Below are 25,759 nucleotides of genomic sequence, written 5' to 3' on the forward strand. Positions count from 1 at the left end.
ATTTCTTTCGCTTCAAGCAAGATTTTTGGGTCTAGCCGTAGTCCATGTTAGTCTCTTCAGTAGGTCAGTGGTGGCTTTAAAGCAGTTAGTAACTTGTAAGGTGGGTCTTGTTGCGTTTTCCTAACATATTTGCTGTCCATAGTATAGAAAGCCAGAGTAGGTTTACTCTGTTCTTTCTTTTTCTTCAGGCCTCTGTGAGGAGCATGTGTCCTGTCATGCCTGGTGAGCTGTTTACATGCCGGACGGCGGTCTTTGCAGGTAAATGCTTTGTCTTCCAGGTGGGAAGACTTTGCACTTAAAGGATTCCCTACATCAAATAATATGGGACTTATATTATCCTTGGGTAAGGATTACTTTTGGGCATGGTGCAGGCACTTACTTTGAAGCATGTGGCAGAGACTGGATTAACCCCTTATGTACCTGCTTGTCAGGTTTGATGGGGTTAATTTATTTAGATGTTGGCTCTTTTTTATATGAGGGTGACAGCCGCTTGCTAAAGCTAGCTTAAAGTTTATTGGAAACTCATTGCAGTTTATTAGAATGAGGTGGCGTGTCTCCCTTATCTGTCGGTTTTCGCTGTGTGTGATCTGACTCACTGTTAGGCTGTGTTAAATATGCTATTGCGTCTTTCAGCGTACTTTGCAGTAGCCATTACTGGAGGAGTATCCAGGAAGTAGGCGGCTCTTTTTTTTTTGTGTGCCTTTTGTGTAGCACAGTAGTTTCTATCTGTTCACGTGTGCGCCTCTCAGACCGTAGTAGATACGGACCGATGTCAGCAACCTGCGCAGAGATTGTCCTGGCTTAGTTCAACTCGGTACACGCTAGTATTCAGGTAGGCACTTCAGTCGAGGCTGAGGTGTGGAGGTCTGCAGAGGTTGAGCATGTTTTTTTTTTTTTTTCTCTGTTTAGTACTTAATAAACATTGCAGTCTGAATTTTACAAATTCCTTCTTTCAGCGTACTTTGCAGTAGCCATTACTGGAGGAGTATCCAGGAAGTAGGCGGCTCTTTTTTGTGTGTGTGCCTTTTGTGTAGCACAGTAGTTTCTATCTGTTCACGTGTGCGCCTCTCAGACCGTAGTAGATACGGACCGATGTCAGCGACCTGCGCAGAGATTGTCCTGGCTTAGTTCAACTCAGTACACGCTAGTATTCAGGTAGGCACTTCAGTCGAGGCTGAGGTGTGGAGATCTGCAGAGGTTGAGCATGTTTTTTTTTCTCTGTTTAGTACTTAATAAACATTGCAGTCTGAATTTTCCTTCTTAATATGAGCAGAATTCACGGGAGGAGGCAAAGACACCACAGCCAAAGGCTTAAATACCTCCCCCACTCCACTCATCCCCCAGTCATTCTTTGCCTTTTGTCACAGGAGGATGTCAGAGAAATGTCGGAAGATTCAGAGTAGTCTCTTATGTAGTACCGTTCGGCATGGGACTGGAGCTTAAAGTAGTCTTGTCAGCCTCTCCGTGAGAGCATTGACGAATGTTAGGGTCTGGAGATGCAGGGAGAGTCTTTCTGTGAAACTATCCAGACTCGTATTAACAGCTCCAATCTGTGTTGAGGAGTTTCACTGCCTGCTTTTATCACTCAAGTTCATATCGGGTGCGATGCTACAAGACTGTCAAACTTGAGAGGCTGTGTGTCTGTTTCACTGTGGTGATTCCGGTAAGATTGTTTCATTTTATACTCATATGATAACGCAAGAAGACAGGGTCACAGGGTGAGTCCTTTTATCTGTATGGAATCAAAAGTTAATATTTCCGGAAGGTTACTATCTCTGGAGTATAAAGGGGCCATTTATCTTTTCTATAGTCCATCTTTTAAGCGCAAGCTATGGAGGACTCTGATACGTTATAGGGTACTCCCTCTTTACCAAAATCTAATACCTGCTTTTATTGTGAGGAGGCTACGATATACCCGCCTGCTCAATTATGTTCCACATGTCTTGATAAAGTACTTATATCTAAGAAACCCAAGATGTTTAGTACCACTGGCAGTCCACCTCTGAGGGGTCTCCGTCCCGTGAGGTGTGTTACCTGCTGTCATCTCCTAATACACATGCAGCTTCCCATTGCTTTGCTAATCTTCCTTCGGGGAGGGGCCCTCTTACCGCCAGACTTTACTGAGCAGCTACAAATGGAAGTGTCTGCAGCCTTCAGCGATTTACCTCGCCCTGCTAAGCGCAATCGAAAAGGTCAAATATTGCTATCCTTCCCAGGGGTCATCTACCAACTTGTTGGATTTATCTGATACAAGATTATCCGCTGAAGAGGACACCTCTGATACTTCAGAGGATGCTCTTTCTGGGTCAGAATCTGCTGCCTCTAAACCTCCGGCTGCGTAGGAACCAGACTTTAGATTTAGGATCGAGCATTTACGATTTCTGTTAAAAGAAGTGTTGGCTTCCAGAACCTAAATTACTAGAGGAACCTTTTATTCCTAAGCTTTGATATGGTTTATGAGGACAGGGTGGTGTCACAGATATTCCCGGTTCCCGTAAAGATGGCAAATATTATCAAGAATGAATGGGAGAGACTTAGATCTTCTTTTTCCCCTTCTTCCTTTAAAAAATTGTTCCCGATTCCGGACTCTCAATTAGAGTTGTGGAGTTCCGTTCCTAAGGTGGATGTAGCTATCTCCATGCTTGCTAAGCTCACTACCATCCCGCTTGAGGATAGATCGTCGTTTAAGGAGCCCATGTATAAGAAGCTAGAAACTCTGTTAAGAAAGATGTTTCAGCACACGGGATATTTATTTCAACCTGCAGCGGCGGTTGCTGCGGTGGCTGAATCCTCTACCTATTGGTGCGATTCTCTATCGGAGTAGATCGAGGTGGAAACTCCCCTTGACGAGATCCAGGAAAGAATTAAGGCCTTGAGGGTAGCTAATTCTTTTATCTGCGATGCCAATATGCAGATAATTCGCCTGAATGCCAAGACATCGGGCTTTTCTGTTCTAGCACATAGGACACTCTGGCAGAGGTCTTGGTCTACGGACATGACTTCAAAATTTAGATTACTTTCCCTTCCATTTAAGGGAAAGATTCTTTTCGGTCCAGGCCTGGACTCAATCATATCCACGGTCACTTAGGGCAAAGGATAAGAATAATAAACCTAAAGGACAGGGTCCTAATTTTCATCCCTTTCGTTCGGATAAATCCCAATGCCAGCAGCCCTCCGCGAAGCCTGAGCAGTCAAAGAGAAATTGGAAACAGTCTCAACCTTGGAATAAATCCAGGCAGAACAAGAAGCCCGCCGAAACAAAATCGGCATGAAGGGGCGGTTCCCGATCCTTTGATGGATCATGTTGGGGCAGACTATGTCACTTTTGTGGAGGCTTGGCTTGGGGACGTACAAGATCCTTGGGTTCTGGAGGTCATCGCACAAGGTTACAGGATAGGTTTCAAATCTAATCCACCCAGGGGCAGATTCCTCTTAACAAACCTGTGTTCAAGACCAGAAAACGAGAAGCTTTTCTAGGATGCATGAGGGATCTCTCCTCCCTGGGAGTAATTGTGCCGGTACCTCTATCAGAGAGAGGTCTGCGTTACTACTCAAACCTCTTTGTGGTCCCAAAGAAGGAGGGAACGTTTTTCCCGATTCTGGACCTAAAGTGCTTAAACATGTTCCTGTCAGTCCTATCGTTCAAGATGGAGACAATAAGGTCCATTCTGCCCTTGGTTCAAGAGGGACAGTTCATGACGACTACAATAGACTTGGAGGATTCTTACCTTCATGTGCCAATACACAAAGATCACTTCAAGTTCTTAAACTTTGCATTTCAGGACCAGCACTTCATTTGTTGCTCTTCCATTTGGCCTAGCTACTGCCCCAAGAGTCTTTACGAAGGTTCTGGGGACTCTGTTTGCGGTGGCGAGATCCCGAGGCATTGCAGTAGCACCATACTTGGACGACATCCTGGTTCATGCTCCGTCCTGTTAGCTGACAGAGGTCCATTCAAGAGCTTTTCTACTTCTTTGATCTCCTGGATGGAAGATAAACTTTGGAAAGAGTTCTCTGGTTCCCAGTACCAGGGTGGAATTCCTGGGTACGATAATAGATTCCATATCAATGAGGATATTTTTTACAGACCAGAGACGTTGCAAAATTACTTCCAATTGTCTTGCCCTCCAGACCTCCTTAAGGCCCTCTGTAGCCTGGTGTATGGAGGCAATTGGACTTATGGTGTCCAGCATAGATGTTATCCCATTCGCCAGATTCCATCTCAGACCTCTTCAGCTGTGCATGCTGAGGCAGTGGAACGGCGACCACTCGGATCTGTCTCAACAGATTTCTCTAGACAACCGGTCAAGGGAATCGCTCTCTTGGTGGCTCTCTCCAGATCACCTGTCCCAAGGGACATCCTGGGAGATTGTGACTACGGATGCAAGTCTCTTAGGATGGGGAGCTGTTTGGGGTGCCAGGAAGGCACAGGCCCTGTGGATTCGAGAGGGATCTCTCTTCCCGAACAACATTTTGGAACTTCGAGCGATCTTCAATGCTCTGAAGGCTTGGCCTCTTCTGGGTTCGTCCCAGTTTATCAGATTCCAATCAGATAACATATCCTTGGTGGCTTACATCAGGGGGGAACGAGGAGCTCCCTAGCAATGAGGAGGCCCACAACTGTTCGCTGTCAGCGATCCACATTCCGGGTGTGGACAACTGGTGAATCTGATTTTCTCAGCAGATAATCGTTTCATCCGGGGAAATGGTCTCTCCATCCCAAGGTGTTTGCAGAGATTTGCAACAGATGGGGGGGCGCCGGAGATGGATCTCATGGCGTCCCGACTCAATACCAAGCTACCCAGATATGGGTCGCAGTCCAGGGATCCTCAGGCAGAGCTGATAGAAGCATTAGCAGTGCCTTGGAGGTTCAGCCTATTTTACATTTTTCCACCATTACCACTTCTTCCTCGTGTAGTGGCCCATATCAAGCAGGAGCAAGCTTCGGCTATTCTAATTGCTCCATCGTGGCCGCGAAGGATGTGGTTCGCGGACCTGGTGGGGATGTCTTCATCTCCTCTATGGAGGTTACCTTGTCGCAGGATCTGCTGGAACAGGGACCTTTTGTTCATCAGAATCTAGATTCTAGAGGCTAACTGCATGGAGATTGACTACTTAGTCCTAGCCAAGAGAGGTTTTTCTGAGACTGTGATTGATATTCTCATTCAAGCTAGAAAGCCGGTCACACTTATCATAAGGTGTGGAGTACCTACTTATTCTGCTGTGAAGAGCTTGGATTCCCCTGGTATAAGGTCAAGGTGTCCAGGATTCTTTCCTTTCTCCAAGATGGTTTGGAGAAGGGACTTGCCGCTAGTTCCTTAAAGGGACCGATTTCTGCGTTTTCTGTGTTATTGCAAAAGAGGCTCACTGAGCTTCCTGATGTACAGTCTTTTGTTCAGGCTCTGTCTATAATCAGGCCTGTGTTAAGACCTACCTCTCCTCCCTGGAGCTTAAACCTAGTTCTTAAAGTTTTGCAGAGGGCTCCGTTTGAGTCTATGCATTTGGCTGACATTAAATTACTATCTTAGAAGGTTCCCTTTTCTACTGGCTATTGCTTTGGCACGTAGAGTATCTGAGATAGCTGCCTTGCAATGTGAGCCCCCTTACCTAGTATTCCATGCTGATAAGGCTGTTCTTCGTACTGGGTTAGGTTTTCTTCCTAAGGTTGTTTCAGATCGCAACATCAATCAGGAGATTGTTGTCCCTTCCTTGTGTCCTAACCCTTCGAAGGAGTGGTTACTTAATAATTTGGATGTGGTTCGGGCCTTGAAGTTCTATCTTCAAGCTACTAAGGAGTTTAGACAGACTTCTTCTTTGTTTGTTGTCTATTCTGGGTTGCGTAAGGGGCAGAAAGCCTCATCCACTTCCTTATCTTTTTGGTTGCGCATTATTCGCTTAGCATATGAAACAGCGGGGCATGAGCCTCCTCAGAGGATTAAGGCTCATTCAACTAGAGCAGTGGCTTCTTCTTGGGGCTACAAGAATGAGGCCTCTATGGAGCAGATTTGTAAGGCGGCTACCTGGTCCTCCTTGCATACCTTTTTAAAAATTTTACAAGTCTGACGTTTTTCCTTCGGCTGAAGCATCTTTTGGGAGAAAGGTTTTGCAGGCTGTGGTGCCCTAGGATCCGCTTCTCCTTTTTTACCCTACCGTTTCATTCAGTGTCCTCTAGAGCTTGGGTATATGTTTCCCACAAGTAAAGAATGAAGCCGTGGACTCTGCTCATATTAAGAATGAAAATATAAATTATGCCCCCGTCCTTTTTCTTCGTTGTGCGGACCTAAATTTGTTATTCTTCTGGCACCTTTTATACCCTGATATTTATCCTACTGTTCTTTGTTCCCTCTGCAGAATGGCTGGGGGATGAGGAGAGTGGGGGAGGTATTTAAGCCTTTGGCTGGAGTGTCTTTGCCTCATCCTGGTGGCCAGGTTCTGTATTTCCCACAAGTAAGGAATGAAGCTGTGGACTCTCCTCATACAGAAGTAAAGGAAGTTATCTGGTTAGCATAATTTTATGTTTTTTTTTTCATTCTGTGGGTATTAATACTCTAGGTGAAGGGTTCTTCATACAAATATATGATTTCTTATTTTTTGCGTTAATAGCAAACTTCCTTAAAGAGGTATCACAGTTGAATTTTTTTTTATATTTTTCTTATTATTTAAACTGTTTATTTTGCCATGTCTGATATGGAGCAGGAGTCTGCTCCCATTAATGCGTGCCTTTTGTGATTGGAAGCTCAAATTGCTGCTCCTATGCAATTTTGTTTCTCATGTGTTAAAAAAAAAAATTAAATATTTTTTTTGGTGTGCCAAATGTTTCTCAGGATGATGCTGTTCCGACAATGCGACAACTTGCTCCTGTAACGTCCAAAGCCTCAATGGCGTCACATGCAGGGCCCTGCGGTTCCTCTAAATCTCCTAGCTGCTCAGGTATCCTCAGCCGTATCTGCAGCATTAGCTGCTTTTCCTATGTTAAAAGGAAAACGCAAGAGGAAGATTAGAGATTCAGATTGTAAGGTTTCTGTTCCAGCTGCTGCTTCCCAGGTTGCTCGTTCTCATAAATCTGATGAGGAAGATACGTCAGGAGCCTCTGAGGGTGAAATCTCAGATTCGGACAGTATAATTCCTTCATCTGATACTGAAGTTGTAACCTTCAGATTTAACCTTAAACACCATTGTGTAATACAGTATTAAAGGAGGTTTTGGCTACTCTGGAAGACTCTGATACCCCTGTTGTGGCCAATCCTAAGAAATCAAGTAAACTTAATAGCTACTTTAATGTTCCTTCCTCGTTGGAAGTTTTTCCGGTTCTTGACCGTGCTACGGAGATTATTTCACAGGAATGGGAGAAGCCGGGGATTCCTTTCTCTCCGTCTCCTATTTTTTAGAAGATGTTTCCTGTCGCTGACTCCATTAAAGAGCCATGGCACACTCTGCCTAAAGTAGAAGGGACTATTTCTACCCTGGCCAAGAGAACTACTATTCCTATTGAGGATAGCTGCTCTTTTAAGGATCCTATGGACAAAAAGCTGGAGGCCTATTTGAAGAAGATATATGTTCATCAAGGTCTCCTATGGCAACCTGCAGTGTGTATTGCCTCTGTGACAAGTGCAGCGTCCTACTATTTTGATGCCTTGTCCGAGTCTCTTCAGGTAGAGACTTCCTTGGATGAAATCCGAGACAGGATTAAGGTTCTTAAGATAGCCAATTCCATTATTTCTGATGCTTTCATGCAGGGTATTAGACCGGGAGCTAAGACTTCTGGCTTTGCTGTGCTAAGCCGCAGAGAATTGTGGCTGAAGTCATGGTCAGCTGATTTTTCCTCTAAGGTCAAGCTTTTGGCGATTCCCTACAAGGGTAAGACCTTGTTTGGACCTGGTCTGGCAGAAATAATTTCTGATATCATGGGTGGAAAAGGGTCTTTTCTACCACAGGATAAGATGAATAGACCTAAAGGACGTCAGAGTTATTTTCGTTCCTTTCGTAACTTCAGAGGAAAGTCTTCCACTTCTTCCAAGCAGGAACAGTCCAAGTCTTCTTGGAGACCCAATCAGTCTTGGAACAAGGGGAAGCATGCAAAGAAACCCGCAGCTGAGTCTAAGTCAGCATGAAGGGTTTGCCCCCAATCCGGGATCGGATCAAGTGGGAGGCTGACTTTCTCATTTCTCTCGAGCATGGATACGAGATGTCCCAGATCCCTGGGCTGTGGACATAGTATCTCAGGGTTACAAATTGGAATTCAAGTCTTTTCCTCCCAAGGGCAGATTATCTACAGACCAGATAAAGAGGCGTTCTTGAAATGTGTACAAGATTTTTCCTTCCTGGGAGTGATAGTTCCATCACAGGAACAGGGTCTAGGTTTCTATTTCAATCTGTTTGTAGTTACCAAAAAAGAGGGAACTTTCCACCCTATTCTAGACTTGAAGTGTCTAAACAAGTTTCTCAGAGTACTGTCCTTCAAGATGGAAACTATCCGTTTCATTCTTCCTCTAGTGGGTATGTTCATGTTCCTATTCACCGGGATCATCACAGATTTTCTTTTCTGGACAAACACTTTCAGTTTGTGGCTCTTCCGTTTGGCCTTGCCACAGCTCCCAGAATTTTCTCAAATGTTCTGGGAGCTCTATTGGCAGTGATCCAGTCTCTGAAAATTGCAGTGGCGCCCTACCTGGACAACATATTGGTTCAGCCATCTTTTGAACAAGCAAACTCTTTTGTTGTCTTTTCTATGCTCCCACGGATGGAAAGTGATTTTGGAAAAGAGTTCCTTTTTTTCAGCTACAAGGGTAATTTTCTTAGGGACCATAATAGATTCCCTGGCGATGAAACTATTTCTGACAGAGGTCAGAAAATCCAAGATTCTTTCCTTTTGCCTCTCTCTGCAGTCTACTGCTCGGGCATCAGTGGCTCAGTGTATGGAGGTAATTGGTCTGATGGTTGCTTCCATGGACATTATTCCCTTTGCTCGATTACATTTGAGAGCTCTGCAGTTATGCATACTCAGTCAATGGAACAGGGATTATTCAGATCTGTCTAGATCAGTCGACAAGAGACTCTTCCATGGTGGCTTTCTCAGGAACATCTGTCTCAGGGCAAGTGCTTCCAGAGTCCTTAATGGGTGATTGTGACCACAGATGCCAGCCTGCTGGGCTGGGGAGCAGTCTGAGACTCCTTAAAGGCGCAAGGACTTTGGACGTAGGAGGAGTCGGCTCTCCCCATAAACATCTAGCAGTTGAGAGCGATTTACAATGCTCTAATGGCTTGGCCTCAGTTGTCCTTAACCCGGTTTATCCTGTTCCAGTCGGACAATATCACCTCAGTGGCTTACATCAACCACCAGGGAGGAACTCGGAGTTCCTTAGCCATGAAGGAGGTGACTCAGATTATTCAGTGGGCAGAGGCTCACACTTGTTGTCTATATGCCATCTACATTTCAGGAGTGGACAACTGGGAAGCGGATTTCCTGAGCAGACAGACTTTTCATCCCGGGGAGTGGGCTCTCCATCCGGATGTGTTCTCCTGGTTAACCCTCAAATGGGGGATGCCGGAGTTGGATCTGATAGCGTCTCGACGCAAAGCCGTGCTTCCAAGGTACGGTTCGAGGTCCAGAGATCCGCAGGCCGCTATGATAGATGCTTTGGTGGTTCCTTGGGATTTCAGCCTAGCATACCTTTTTCCTCCGTTTGCTCTCCTTCTGCAAGTAATTGCTTGTAATCAAACAGGAGAGAGCATCTGTAATTCTAATAGCTCCTGCGTGGCCTCGCAGGATCTGGTTTGCAGACCTAGTGAAGATGTCATCTCTTCCACCTTGGCGGTCGTCTCTACGGAAGGACCTTCTAACACAGAGTCCATTCCTTAATCCAAATCTCGTTTCTTTGAAGCTGACTGCTTGGAGATTGAACACTTAGTTCTTTCTAAGCGTGTTTTTCTGAATTGGTCATTGAGACCTTGATTCAGGCTTGTAAGTCGGTTACTAGAAAAATTTACCATAAGGTATGGCGTAAATACCTTTATTGGTGTGAATCCAAGGGCTACTCTTGGAGTAAGGTCAAGATTCCTCCATGGAGTCTTAATTTTGTTCTTAGAGTTTTACAACGGGCTCCGTTTGAGCCTTTGCATTCCATAGATATCAAGTTTTTATCTTGGAAGGTGTTGTTTCTTTTTGCTATCTCGTCTGCTCTGAGAGTTTCGGAACTCTCGGCTTTGCAGTGTGAGGCGCCTTACCTTATTTTTCATGCTGATAAGGCGGTTCTTCGTTCTAAGTTGGGTTTTCTTCCTAAGGTGGTTTCAGAAATATTAATCAGAAAATTGTTGTTCCTTCTCTATGCCCCAATCCTCCTCCTGATAAGGAACGTTTGTTGCTCAACTTGGATGTTGTGCGTGCTCTAAAATTCGACCTGCAGGCTGCTAAGGACTTTCGCCAGTCTTCGGCCCTGTTCGTTTGTTTCTCTGGGAAGCATAAGGGTCAGAAAGCGACTGCTACTTCTCTTTCTTAGTGAGCAGTAGGGAATAGACTCCCTGAAAAGAAATGCTTGTGTAGCACTCTTAGCCCAGACCAATGGTATAGGCTACTAGATTTTGTATAAAATATAACTTTTATTAAATATGTTTAAAAGATGTTACTAATTTATACTGCTTTATGAGCGTAACAATATAGACAGTACCATTCCAGTTTTACCCAGATGGCACTATAAGTCAAACAGACTATCCACCTAATCAGGATAGACCAATATTATTATCACGTACAGTTTATTGGGCATATACCCAATCTTTCCACCAATCCTTATTGGTGATGTAAACCTGTGAGCATAGATAATTTGTTGATGCAAAAAGGCCAAACCTATAATTAATAAGTCTCACAGTTTCATCTGTAGCAACATATGCAAAAGTCTCTTTAAATGTTTGTGTTTACCCAACATATTTAATAAAAGTTATATTTCTCTTGTAAGGTGTATCCAGTCCACGGGTTCATCCATTACTTGTGGGATATTCTCCTTCCCAACAGGAAGCTGCAAGAGGACACCCACAGCAGAGCTATCTATATAGCTTCTCCCCTAACTGCCACCCCCAGTCATTCTCTTGCAGCTCTTGACAAGATAGGAAGTATCAAGAGATATGTGGTGACTTAGTGTAGTTTTACCTTCAATCAAAAGTTTGTTATTTTTAAACGGTACCAGCGTTGTGCTGTTTTACTCTCAGGCAGAAATTAGAAGAAGAGTTCTGTCTGGAGGTTGATGATCTTAGCGGTTTGTAACTAAGGTCCATTGCTGTTCTCACACATAACTGAAGAGTATGGGACAACTTCAGTTGGGGGAACGGTCTGCAAATTACCTGCTTTGAGGTATGTTCAGTATATTTATTTCTAGAGAGATGAATGAGTTCTAGAAAATGCTGACAGAGCCTTGTGTATTTGAGGTAAGCCTGATGCAGTGATTTAACAGTGACTGGGATCATGCTTACAAAACAGGGTAATACTCATGTTAATACTCTTATTACTTAGTGACAAAACGTTTACATGAATTCAAAAATAGGACGTTTTTTTCTCTGAGGGAGATAACTCTTTATTTGGTGCCTAGTTTCCACATGGCTAATTAGATACTCCTAGGAGTATTTTCTTAAGGCCCCTCTGGCATCCAGTACATGGTGGGAGGGGCCTATTTTAGCGCTCTAAATGCGCAGTTTTAATTCAGACTGAGACATCCAGCTTCCCTAGAGGAGTCCTCTGGCACCTGAGGACCATTATAAGGGGTTTATTTCTGCACAAAATCGTACTTGAGGGCAGGTAGGAGCCTCAGCAGAGCTGTGGCATGGTGCTTAACTGTCTTTTAACGTTTTTTAACGTTTTTAAATCTATCATAAGATATGGTGTAAATATTTTCATTGGTGTGAATCCAAGGGTTACTCGTGGAGTAAGGTCAGGATTCCTAGGATACTATCTTTTCTCCAAGAAGGATTGGAAAAGGGATTATCGGCTAGTTCCAGATTTCTGCTCTGTCTATTCTTTTGCACAAGCGCCTGGCTGATGTTCCAGACGTTCAGGCATTTTGTCAGGCTTTGGTTAGAATCAGGCCTGTGTTTAAACCTGTTGCTCCGCCATGGAGTTTAAATTTAGTTCTTAAAGTTCTTCAAGGGGTTCCGTTTGAACCCTTGCATTCCATAGATATCAAGCTTTTATCTTGGAAAGTTCTGTTTTTAGTAGATATCTCTTCGGCTCGAAGAGTTTCAGAGTTATCTGCCTTGCAGTGTGATTCCCCTTATCTGATCTTCCATGCAGATAAGGTAGTTTTGCGTACCAAACCTGGGTTTCTTCCTAAGGTAGTATCTAATAGGAATATCAATCAGGAAATTGTTGTTCCGTCACTGTGTCCTAATCCTTCTTCAAAGAAGTAACGTCTGTTACACAATCTTGACGTGGTTCGTGCTTTAAAGTTTTATTTACAAGCTACTAAGGATTTTCGTCAAACATCTGCATTGTTTGTTGTCTACTCTGGAAAGAGAAAAGGCCAAAAGGCTTCGGCAACTTCTCTTTCTTTTTGGCTGAGAAGCATAATCCGTTTAGCTTATGAGACTGCTGGCCAGCAGCCTCCTCAAAGAATTACAGCTCATTCTACTAGAGCTGTAGCTTTCACATGGGCTTTTAAACATGAGGCCTCTATTGAACAGATTTGTAAGGCGGCGACTTGGTCTTAACTTCATACTTTTTCTAAATTCTACAAATTTGATACTTTTGCTTCCTCGGAGGCTATTTTTGGGAGAAAGGTCTTGCAGGCAGTGGTGCCTTCCGTTTAAGTGCCTGCCTTGTCCCTCCCTTCATCCGTGTCCTAAAGCTTTGGTATTGGTATCCCACAAGTAATGGATGAACCCGTGGACTGGATACACCTTACAAGAGAAAACAAAATTTATGCTTACCTGATAAATTTCTTTCTCTTGTGGTGTATCCAGTCCACGGCCCGCCCTGTCACTTTAAGGCAGGTGTTTTTTTTTTTTAAACTACAGTCACCACTGCACCCTATAGTTTCTCCTTTTTCTTGCTTGTCTTCGGTCAAATGACTGGGGGTGGCAGTTAGGGGAGGAGCTATATAGACAGCTCTGCAGTGGGTGTCCTCTTGCAGCTTCCTGTTGGGAAGGAGAATATCCCACAAGTAATGGATGAACCCATGGACTGGATACACCACAAGAGAGAGAAATTTATCAGGTAAGCATAAATTTTGTTTTTATACAAAATCTAGTAGCCTCTACCATTGGTCTGGGCTAAGAGTGCTATACAAGCATTTATTTTCAGGGAGTCTATTCCCTACTGCTCACTAAGTTTTGCATTAAATGCTAGCACCACGCCTCATAAATAAATAATATATTGATACCAATATACGTAGTATCCAAAGTAACAAATATAGTTGAGGAGTTTGCCTTGATAGTGCCCTTGCATCCAGTGTCTATAGTATACTTCTCTTTCTCTCTGGTTGAGAAGTATGATTCGTTTGGCTTATGAGACAGCTTGACAGCAGCCTCCTTAGAGAATTACAGCTCATTCTACGAGGGCTGTATCTTCTTATTGGGCTTTCATAATTGAAGCTTCTGTGGAATAGATTTGCAAGGCTGCAACATGGTCTTCTTTGCATACATTTTCCAAATTTGATACTTTTGCCTCGGCTGAGGCTTCTTTTGGGAGAAAGGTTCTTCAAACAGTCAAAAGACAGTTTGGAGCACCAAAAAGCGAGTGAAAAACAAAAATTTTTTTTATTTTATTTATAACAATAGGGTTACATAACCCCAGGGTAAGAGTGTAAAAAACAATATGATGAAAAACAGAGAACAAATAGGCTGACCGGTTTCGGCGTGTGCCTTAATCCTAGCCTGCTTAAAAGTATTAGTAAGATTCACAGCTTAAAAACCCACCTCTGTGTTTCAATTGGGTGTGAGAAATTCACACCTCTCTCATGGTTAACCAATGTTAAACTTCCTAATTTATCAGACACCTGTGTTACCTACTGACTTCACTAGTGTTATTAGGTGTGGCGAAGTCTGTGCAGCCCTCTTAAAGTTTTAACTGTAAACTTTCCTTTGCCTACACACAAACCGCACAAAAGTGCCCATCGTCACATCTAGATTACTGCTGAAATAAATTGTTGTTGCTTTTAATTAGAAACGTAGCTTATATAAGCTAAATTTGTTTTTATCTTTTCCCATTTTTATACCAACATATCTCCATGTATGTAATGCTGTCTAATATCTTACGTTTCTTGAACGTTACAGCATATAAAAATAAAAAAAAAGGAAAAGTTAAAGTTGTGGGACCTGAGACTGCCTGGGTCTGATAATACCCACTAGCCCTTTGTGTACACACTTTCATAGCAAGAAAGGGGGATGTGATTGCAACTGTTCGAGGATGCGTGTGTAATTGTTTACATGTGTGACGTATGAATCACACCTCCAGTTCCGCCCTATAGGCTTGCATGCCCCATCACTTCCACAGCCCTATTCCGCCTTCCACTTTAATAATATGTGTGGAGGGGGTGTGTTAGCGGCACCCCTGGCGTGTATATTTGTTTACATGTGTGACGTATGAATCACGCCTCCCGTTCCGCCCTATAGGCTTGCATATCCCATCGCTTCCACAGCACTAATCCACCTTCCACTTTAATACTATGTGTGGAGGTGGTGTGTTAGCGATACCCCTGACCTATAGTTAAATGGTTTCTCCAAAGTAACCTCACCAAGCGTAGAGCCCTCACTCTATAAATGTATGTTTAACCCTAATCGATGCGGCTGAAAAGCTCCATCTATTTAGTGTGCATCCGTTTCACTAAAGGGGAGGGGAGGGGGTGGATGCGGGGTTTGGTGGGGGGGGGGGGGGAGGGTGGTGGGTTATGTGCACTTGAGGTTGGCAGTAGTTTGAAATTTAAACAGATAATTTCTATCCCTAAGAAAACTATAATGGATCTGCTATGTGAACGGAACTCTGAAAAGCTTTTGCCCACTGTTACCTTTTCACAATCGTGTGGGCATTGATCTACAACTGGTTGAATATCAAGTACTGAGATTTATATTTAAATAAGGTTATCTTTTGTTGTGTACATTTATAATTAATGTGGTTTATATTTATAAACTTTTTAAATTGTTTTAAGTGCTGGTTGGAAATTATTTGTGTAGTATGAATTTGTAAGGGAATTGCTACAGCTACCAAAAATTAATTAAATCGAATTCTGAATTTAGGCCCTCTGGAGACCTGGTTCTCAACCTAAAAATCCAGAAGGCCTCCCTTTCTCCCAGTTTTCGTGTTCTATCCTGTCCTCTATTTTGTACCGGGACCTTCTCTATGATGGTCCACGAAAAGTACCTGGGATCTTTTTGGTGTATCACGGAAAAGTGATTGATCAGTGGCGTTGTTAATTCACCTGCTCTTATATCAGCCAGATGTTCCTTTATTCTAACTCGTGCCTCCCTGGTCGTTAGACCTACATATTGGAGGGCACAATGTGTGCATGATATTAGATATACCACGAAATTTGACCGGCAATTTAAGCACAGTCTCTTCTGGAAAGTTTCACCTGTGACTAGAGACCTAAAAGAATCTCCCACTATCACTCTTTCACATGCCTTACAGGAAAGATAATTGCATCTAAATGTACCATTAAGTCTCAGCCAGGTTGAGCCACTGGTCTCTTCCTGCTTCAGTCTAGTGGGGGCTATTAAGTTGCCAATCGTACGATTCCTTTTGTAAGCGAATCGTATGCCTTCATCCACTGTATCTTTTAATGCATCATCAGCCGAGAGTAGTTGATAGTTATTTTTGATTATCTGGCATATCTGATGGTACTGTCGTGAGTACTCAGTTATGAACATAATTTTGTTACCCTCTGTAAGTTGTTCCCACTCTCTCCTAGGCTGCTTCCTGTTCCCTTTGTTGTTTTTTGGCCTTCTTTTAGATTGTTCAAGTAACTTGGCCCTGTCCATTCTACTAACCAAATTTCTTTCCTTATTAACTATCGACTTTTGGTAACCTCTTTCTAACAACCTAGTTGTGAGCTCATCCGCTTGTTCTTCGTATATGCGCTGACTAGTACAATTTCTTCTTAAGCGGATAAACTGCCCTCTTGCTACCCCTTTAAAAACCTTCTTTGGATGGCAGCTGGTTGCATGTAAGAGGGAGTTGCCTGAAATCGGTTTTCGATATGTTTCAGTCCTAATTTTCTGACCTGTCTGGCCCCTCAGTGTGATGTCTAAAAAGTTAACTGTGTGTTCCTGAACCTCTGAAGTGAAACTAATCCCTGCCGTGTTTTGGTTGAGACCCTTGATAAACTCTTCCAGATCTTCTCTCGATCCCTTCCAGATGAACAACAGGTCGTCTATGAACCGTCTGTACCACACTATCTCCTGTCTGAAGGGGTTCCGCTCCCCAAAGACATGGGAGAGCTCCCACCAACCCATGAATAGGTTGGCGTACGAGGGGGCAAACTTGGCCCCCATAGCCGTCCCCCGCCTCTGGAGAAAGAACTCCCCCTCAAACAGGAAATAGTTGTGGGTGAGAAGGAACCTAGTAACTCTTAAAACATATGCAATAAATGCCCGGTTCCCCGTGTACCATCTGGAGAGGAAGAATTCCAAAGCCTCAAGTCCCTTCTCATGGGGTATAGTGGAATAGAGAGACTTGACATCAACAGTTAACCAATAATAATTGTTTTGCCAAGTTACGTCAGTGAGTAAATTCAGGACATGTTTTGTGTCAGCTAAAAAGCTCCAAAGGGTGTTTACCATTGGCTGTAGAATGTCATCCAGCCATTCTGAAAGATGTTCAGTAAGTGAGCCGATTCCGCTGACAATTGGTCTCCCCTGGACATTATCAGTAGACTTGTGTACTTTCGGAAGGTGATTAAACACCGGTATAGCCGGATCCTGTACCAATAGATACATTTTGGTTTCCTGATCAATAAAGCCCAGGTCTACCCCATCATCCACCAAGGAGACCAGTTGTCGCTGGAATGACCTAGTAGGATCCTGTTGTAGTGTTTCATAATCTGATTCTGTTCTCAGCTGCCTCCATGCTTCTTGGACAAATTTGGTTCTATCCTGAACCACAATGGCTCCGCCCTTATCAGCAGACCTTATCACCAAACCCTTGTTAATTTTCAAGCTATTTAAAGCTTCCTTCTGTCTGCGCGTTATGTTGGATTGCTGGCCCCTTTGTGTGGTGTATTGCAGCTTGACCAGATCACTTTCTACTCTCTTTTGGAATTTCTCCAAAAGGGGACCCCTACTTTGTAGGGGGTAAAATGAAGATTTGCTCTTTAATTTTGGAGTCCTTAGGCTCCTGGCCCCTTCCTCTTCTGACTCCCCTTGGAGAGATTCCAAAATTCTAACGTCACAGAGTTCTTGGAAATTCATACACACCCCACTCTCTATCTCATTGTCTATGGACCGTGGACTCTCATCTGACTCGTGGTACTCCCTACTTTCTGATTTAAAATGCTTCTTGAGGGTCATGTTACGTATCATTTTATTAACGTCCAGAAGGGTCTTAAATAGGTTAAAGTCCATAGTTGGTACAAAGGTTAAACCTAAGCTGAGTACCTCCAATTCAGATTTATTTAATGCATGACTTGACAAATTAATAACATTTAGTCCCTGTAGTTCCCCCTCTTTCGTCCTCTTCTTTGGGGGTATCTTCTTTGTTCCCTCGGTTGTTGATAGTGTTCTAGAGTATCTCTTCCCCCCCCTTCTGATGTTCTTGGGGGTAGCTGAAAAACCTGCTCAATCTGGGCTCTTTCCGTGTCCCCTGGGGGCCCTTGGCTTGTTCTAGGTTGTATTTGCTCTTCCCTGTAGTGTGAAGTAGTTGGTACTGGGCCCTGCCCTTTGTTTTTCAGGATTGGGGGGAGCCGATTCGAACCCTCCTTCGGTCTTGCCGTGGCTTCCGGTGCTGCTAAATCCTCTCCTGAGGAGGAGCCGTCATCCCATGATTCCCCCTCACTTTCCTGAAAATTCACTCGTCTGTCCCTATTGGCCCTTGATCTGTTGCCCCTTCTGCCCCTGTTATAAAAAGGGGTTTGTTTGTTTTGTTCCTTTCTTAGGGCAAAACGATCCCTTCTGTTCCAGACGTAGACTCTATTTAGATTGTAGTCTTGTAAATCACGTAAATATTTCGTGCGTTTAGCCTCTAATAATACAGATTTGGCTTCGGCCAACACCTTTTGCAGAGTGGCATCAAATTTCAAGAAGCTTGGTTCCTCACTTCTCTTGTTAAGTTCGTCCTGTAATTCCTTAATTTTGATGCCAAGATCCTCAATGGCCTTTACCTTAAATTCACAAATCAATTTCATTAGCTTATAAGAACACTCTGTTAAATGTTCATAAATATAAACCACATTAATTATAAATGTACACAACAAAAGATAACCTTATTTAAATATAAATCTCAGTACTTGATATTCAACCAGTTGTAGATCAATGCCCACACGATTGTGAAAAGGTAACAGTGGGCAAAAGCTTTTCAGAGTTCCGTTCACATAGCAGATCCATTATAGTTTTCTTAGGGATAGAAATTATCTGTTTAAATTTCAAACTACTGCCAACCTCAAGTGCACATAACCCACCACCCTCCCCCCCCCCCCCACCAAACCCCGCATCCACCCCCTCCCCTCCCCTTTAGTGAAACGGATGCACACTAAATAGATGGAGCTTTTCAGCCGCATCGATTAGGGTTAAACATACATTTATAGAGTGAGGGCTCTACGCTTGGTGAGGTTACTTTGGAGAAACCATTTAACTATAGGTCAGGGGTATCGCTAACACACCACCTCCACACATAGTATTAAAGTGGAAGGTGGATTAGTGCTGTGGAAGCGATGGGATATGCAAGCCTATAGGGCGGAACGGGAGGCGTGATTCATACGTCACACATGTAAACAAATATACACGCCAGGGGTGCCGCTAACACACCCCCTCCACACATATTATTAAAGTGGAAGGCGGAATAGGGCTGTGGAAGTGATGGGGCATGCAAGCCTATAGGGCGGAACTGGAGGTGTGATTCATACGTCACACATGTAAACAATTACACACGCATCCTCGAACAGTTGCAATCACATCCCCCTTTCTTGCTATGAAAGTGTGTACACAAAGGGCTAGTGGGTATTATCAGACCCAGGCAGTCTCAGGTCCCACAACTTTAACTTTTCCTTTTTTTTTATTTTTATATGCTGTAACGTTCAAGAAACGTAAGATATTAGACAGCATTACATACATGGAGATATGTTGGTATAAAAATGGGAAAAGATAAAAACAAATTTAGCTTATATAAGCTACGTTTCTAATTAAAAGCAACAACAATTTATTTCAGCAGTAATCTAGATGTGACGATGGGCACTTTTGTGCGGTTTGTGTGTAGGCAAAGGAAAGTTTACAGTTAAAACTTTAAGAGGGCTGCACAGACTTCGCCACACCTAATAACACTAGTGAAGTCAGTAGGTAACACAGGTGTCTGATAAATTAGGAAGTTTAACATTGGTTAACCATGAGAGAGGTGTGAATTTCTCACACCCAATTGAAACACAGAGGTGGGTTTTTAAGCTGTGAATCTTACTAATACTTTTAAGCAGGCTAGGATTAAGGCACACGCCGAAACCGGTCAGCCTATTTGTTCTCTGTTTTTCATCATATTGTTTTTTACACTCTTACCCTGGGGTTATGTAACCCTATTGTTATAAATAAAATAAAAAAAATTTTTGTTTTTCACTCGCTTTTTGGTGCTCCAAACTGTCTTTTGTTTGTGAGACTTGAATTGTTTGGCCATTGTGAGCACACACAGCGAGTTCAAACACCATTCAATTCCCTTATTGCGGAGGTTTAACTATTCCCAGCTTGGATACTCACCAGCACCACAAGAATATCAACAACACCACTTGGATACAAGAGAAAGATCAACCTAAACAGGACTGTGGTGAGTTTCTTTGCAATATAATCAAAAGTGATATTACTTGACTGCATTGGAGAGTTTCATATTCATATACACATGACATATTCATTTGAATTTGGCTATAGTCGGGGGAGATTGGGGTGACCCGCTGACATAGCAAGTTTGTGAACTTTGTTTGCTCTATCAAGCTGGCGGTGCAATTGTGATTTATTTTTGCATATGAAATAGCACACTCCGTACACACCCAACCAAGCATTCCCCACTTTTCACTGACTTCTTCAAACAGTGTTGCCTTCTGTTTAGGTCTACCTGTCTTGTTTTTTTCTCCCTAGTCATCTGTGTCCTCTAATTTGGGTATTGGTTCCCAACAGTAATTGATGACGTCGTGGACAAACCATATCTTAGGAAAGAAAACAAAATTTATGCTTACCTGATAAATTTATTTATTTCCAGATATGGTGAGTCCACGACCCCACCCGTTAATTTCAGACAGTTAATTTTGCCTAAAAACCTTTGTGTTATTCCTTTTTCCATTTTCCTTTGTCGAATGACTGGGGTTTGTGGGAAGGGGAGTGATACTTAATAGCTTGGCTGTGGTGCTCTTTGCCTCCTCCTGCTGGCCAGGTGTGATATTCACCAACAGTTATTGATGACATCGTGGACTCACCATATCCGGAAAGAAAATAATTTATCAGGTAAGCATAAATTTTGTTTTTCCTAGCTAGAAAGGGAAGGCCACTCTTAGGCCACCGTCATAATGTTAAAAAATAAATAGATAGGGAGAACAAAGGGTTAAAAAAAAACATAGCAGATCCCTCAATGAAGAATGTTAGTAGCTACCCTAATAATAAGTATAGGCCTCTCATGAACTCTAGAAATAAGTAATGTCTAGTAGGGGAACTTTAGGGGAAAAAAGAGCAAAAGAGTTCACTTTTGGACCTAAGTATAGTAGAGAATCATCAATGATAAGCTACAAAATAATATTTGAGTGTAGTCGTTTTCCAAGCCATGACATTTTTAAACTATTACATAAATACAGGTAATGCTCTCTGAAATAAAGGAAATAAAACACACAACCATAGGGAAAACCAACGCTATTAGCTAAAAAATAGTAAGGTAAATACCTTTGGTAGCCGTATCCCTGAGTACTAGTTCACCAAGCTTACTCTATACGTCTAGAGCTAAACTTAAATGTGATTGGAGATAGCGTAACATAGCTTATGGAATGAATCTCCTCCTAAAATGTGTAATGGAAAAATTCCAGGCTATCCCACCAGTTATCTCCTACCATTAATCATCTAAAAGGTGAAATTAAACCCCTAATTAAATACCAAACATATGAGTCCCTCTGTCTCGGCCGCTGACAGAGTGGCCAATTTTGCCACAAAGTTTAGGGAAAACCTTCACTAAGGTATGCTAAAAAAACAAAAAGGGTTATAAGTCTTGCCTCAAGCAGTAGATGGTAGAGCATATGTGAGCAAAGGGGTAAAAAGCAAATGTAAACAGCAGTGGTAATTACCTTATTGTCATATATTGCAGAACTCAAAATGCACTTTTTAGTCCTCCCAAATAGCTTGTAAGATAAAACTCTGAAACGATCTGTGATACATATCTATGAGTATATAAATCAACAAAAAACAAACTGTATTACTTAATCTCCACGGTGCCAGGCATTTAAAACATTTCTTTCTAATGACACGGTGAGTCCAAGGATGATCATCAATTACTGTTGGGAATATCACTCCTGGCCAGCAGAAGGAGGCAAAGAGCACCACAGCAAAGCTGTTAAGTATCACTTCCCTTCCCACAAACCCCAGTCATTATCTTTGCCTGCGTTGCAAGGAGTTCTGCAATTTAAGATTTTATTATTTTAAAGCATAGTAGGTTTGCTCTGATCTTTCCTGAGGTCTAGCCTTGGTCCACGTCAGTTTCTTCAGTAGGGCAGTGGTGGCTTTTAAGCAGTTGGGAACTTGTGGGGTACAATCCTCACTGCACTTTCTCAAACAATTTTGCTGCCCTATTCTGAAAGCCTGAGTAAGCTTACTCAGTTTTTTCCTTTTCCACAGGTCCATGTAAGGGACGTCACCCTCTCAAACCAGGTGAGCTGTCCTGCTGCCGGACAGATTGATTTTCAGGTAAGTGCCATGTTTAATTTTTCTTTAAGTGTAAGGAAAATCTGGCACTTGAGCAGCTAGCTCCAGTTACATATTTAGGGTCATTTTATTATTGATCCTATTTAAGGTTAATAGTTTGGCAGTTTGCAGGCACTGTGGGAGGTTTCTTTATTGTTATTTGTGGCTCAGTTTGTGTCCTTAGCTCCGGTTGAGATCCAGGCAGGAATTTTGTGAGACTTGTGGCCCGTTTTGTATAATCTTTTAGTACGGACATTCTTCCTTCAGAACTTGTATTCCGACTGCCAGGACGGCCCCAGATTAAAAGAGGGACGGGTCCTTTCAGAGGCGGCAGTTAGTTGGCGTGCTTTCCGTTTCCTCTCTGAAGTGAAAGTATCAGTGAATTCAGCTTCTGGAATAGTGACGCAGATGTCGGCCGCTCTGCTATAGACGTGCTCAGACAACAAATTCACAGGTCCTCAGTTCAGCCAGATCAATTGAGTGTTGGAATAGTTCTCAGGCAGCAGGACATATAGGCTTTACTGAGGTGTAGAGGGTTGCCTAGGGAATTTGCAATAGATCTGCTCTATTTTTTTCTAAACATAACACATATAATTTAAAGATACAGTAGTGTTTTTCTCAGTTATCTTATTAAGTGTAAAATAAAAGCAGCTTTTATTTTCTTGTTTAGGGCTTTTTTGTTATCAAAAGGCTTTGCAGATTGTTGTATGCAAACTATGTTTTGACTCCCAGGTTGAACCACCAGTGCCATTTCTCCAACATAGGTGTGTCCGGTCCACGGCGTCATCCTTACTTGTGGGATATTCTCTTCCCCAACAGGAAATGGCAAAGAGCCCAGCAAAGCTGGTCACATGATCCCTCCTAGGCTCCGCCTACCCCAGTCATTCTCTTTGCCGTTGCACAGGCAACATCTCCACGGAGATGGTTAAGAGTTTTTTGGTGTTTAAATGTAGTTTTTATTCTTCAATCAAGAGTTTGTTATTTTAAAATAGTGCTGGTATGTACTATTTACTCTGAAACAGAAAAGAGATGAAGATTTCTGTTTGTAAGAGGAAAATGATTTTAGCAACCGTTACTAAAATCGATGGCTGTTCCCACACAGGATTGTTGAGATGAATTAACTTCAGTTGGGGGAAACAGTGGGCAGACTTTGCTGCTTGAGGTATGACACATTTCTAACAAGACTTGGTAATGCTGGAAGCTGTCATTTTCCCTATGGGAACCGGTAAGCCATTTTCTTAGTTTAGTATAAGAATAAAGGGCTTCACAAGGGCTTTAAAGACTGGTAGACATTTTTCTGGGCTAAAACGATTACTTTACAAGTATATTTAGTGGATTATAACTATAAATAGTTCTTTTAATCTTGGGGATGTATTAAAAAAACGGCAGGCACTGTATTGGACACCTTTTTCACTGGGGGCCTTTTCTAGTCATAGGCAGAGCCTCATTTTCGCGCCACTAATGCGCAGTTGTTTTTGGAAAGCAAGGCATGCAGATGCATGTGTGAGGAGCTAAGAACCACTGAAAAAGCTTATTGAAGGCGTCATTTGGTATCGTATTCCCCTCTGGGCTTGGTTGGGTCTCAGCAAAGCAGATACCAGGGACTGTATAGGGGTTAAATGTAAAAACGGCTCCGGTTCCGTTATTTTAACGCGAGTTAACGCTTTCAAATTTGGCGTGCAATACTTTTAAGGCTTTAAGACACTGTGGTGAAATTTTGGTGAATTTTGAACAATTCCTTCATACTTTTTCACATATTCAGTAATAAAGTGTGTTCAGTTTAAAATTTAAAGTGACAGTAACGGTTTTATTTTAAAACGTTTTTTGTGCTTTGTTATCAAGTTTATGCCTGTTAACATGTCTGAACCATCAGATAGACGATGTTCTGTATGTTTGAAAGCCAAGGTTCCTCCCCATTTAAATATATGTGATGAATGTGACATAGTGTCCAAACAAAGTAGGGACAATGATGCCACTGATAATAATGTTGCCCAAGATGATTCCTCAAGCGAGGGGAGTAAGCATGGTACTGCATCATCCCCTTCTGTGTCTACACCAGTCTTGCCCACACAAGAGGCCCCTAGTACATCTAGTGCGCCAATCCTTCTTACTATGCAACAATTAACGGCTGTAATGGATAATTCTATTAAAAACATTTTGTCCAAAATGCCCACTTATCAGAGAAAGCGCGATTGCTCTGTTTTAGATACTGAAGAGCATGAGGACGCTGATGATAATGGTTCTGACATACCCTCACACCAATCTGAAGGGGCCAGGAGGGAGGTTTTGTCTGAGGGAGAAATTTCAGATTCAGGAAAAATTTCTCAACAAGCTGAACCTGATGTTATTACTTTTAAATTTAAATTAGAACATCTCCGCGCTCTGCTTAAGAAGGTGTTATCTACTCTGGATGATTGATTGTGACAATTTGGTCATTCCAGAGAAATTATGTAAGATGGACAAGTTCCTAGAGGTCCCGGTGCCCCCCGATGCTTTTCCTATACCCAAGCGGGTGGCGGACATTGTAAATAAGGAATGGGAAAGGCCCGGCATACCTTTTGTTCCTCCCCCTATATTTAAGAAATTATTTCCTATGGTCGACCCCAGAAAGGACTTATGGCAGACAGTCCCCAAGGTCGAGGGGGCGGTTTCTACTCTAAACAAACGCACTACTATTCCTATAGAAGATAGTTGTGCTTTCAAAGATCCTATGGATAAAAAATTAGAGGGTTTGCTTAAAAAGATGTTTGTTCAGCAAGGTTACCTTCTACAACCAATTTCATGCATTGTTCCTGTCACTACAGCAGCGTGTTTCTGGTTCGAAGAGCTAGAAAAGTCGCTCAATAAAGAATCTTTGTATGAGGAGGTTATGGACAGAGTTCAAGCACTTAAATTGGCTAACTCTTTTATCTTAGACGCCACTTTGCAATTAGCTAGATTAGCGGCGAAAAATTCAGGTTTTGCTATTGTGGCGCGCAGAGCGCTTTGGCTAAAGTCTTGGTCAGCGGATGTGTCCTCCAAGAACAAATTGCTTAACATCCCTTTCAAGGTTAAAACGCTGTTTGGCCCTGACTTGAAGGAGATTATTTCAGACATCACTGGGGGAAAGGGCCACGCCCTTCCTCAGGATAGGTCTTTTAAGGCTAAAAATAAGCCAAATTTTCGTCCCTTTCGCAGAAACGGACCAGCCTCAAATTCTACACCCTCTAAGCAAGAGGGTAATAGTTCTCAAACCAAACCAGCCTGGAGACCGATGCAAGGCTGGAACAAGGGTAAGCAGGCCAAGAAACCTGCCACTGCTACTAAAACAGCATGAAGTGTTGGCCCCCGATCCGGGACCGGATCTGGTGGGGGGCAGACTCTCTCTCTTTGCTCAGGCTTGGGCAAGAGATGTTCAGGATCCTTGGGCGCTAGGAATAGTTTCTCAAGGTTATCTCCTGGAATTCAAGGAACTACCCCCAAGGGGGAGGTTCCACAGGTCTCAATTGTCTTCAAACCAAATAAAAAGACAGGCATTCTTACATTGTGTAGAAGACCTGTTAAGAATGGGAGTGATTCATCCTGTTCCATTAGGAGAACAAGGGATGGGGATTTACTCCAATCTGTTCATAGTTCCCAAAAAAGAAGGAACATTCAGACCAATTTTAGATCTCAAGATTCTAAACAAATTTCTCAGGGTTCCATCGTTCAAAATGGAAACCATTCGAACAATTCTTCC

General features: G+C 42.7%; 1 protein-coding gene across 1 annotated transcript in view; it reads left to right on the forward strand.

Moving 5' to 3' along the window:
- Positions 1 to 25,759, forward strand: part of INO80D (INO80 complex subunit D) — a 395,094-nt gene that overhangs the window by 76,709 nt on the left and 292,626 nt on the right. The window lies entirely within an intron of this gene.

This window comes from Bombina bombina, chromosome 1, assembly GCF_027579735.1.
Source record: "Bombina bombina isolate aBomBom1 chromosome 1, aBomBom1.pri, whole genome shotgun sequence".
NCBI lineage: Eukaryota > Metazoa > Chordata > Amphibia > Anura > Bombinatoridae > Bombina > Bombina bombina.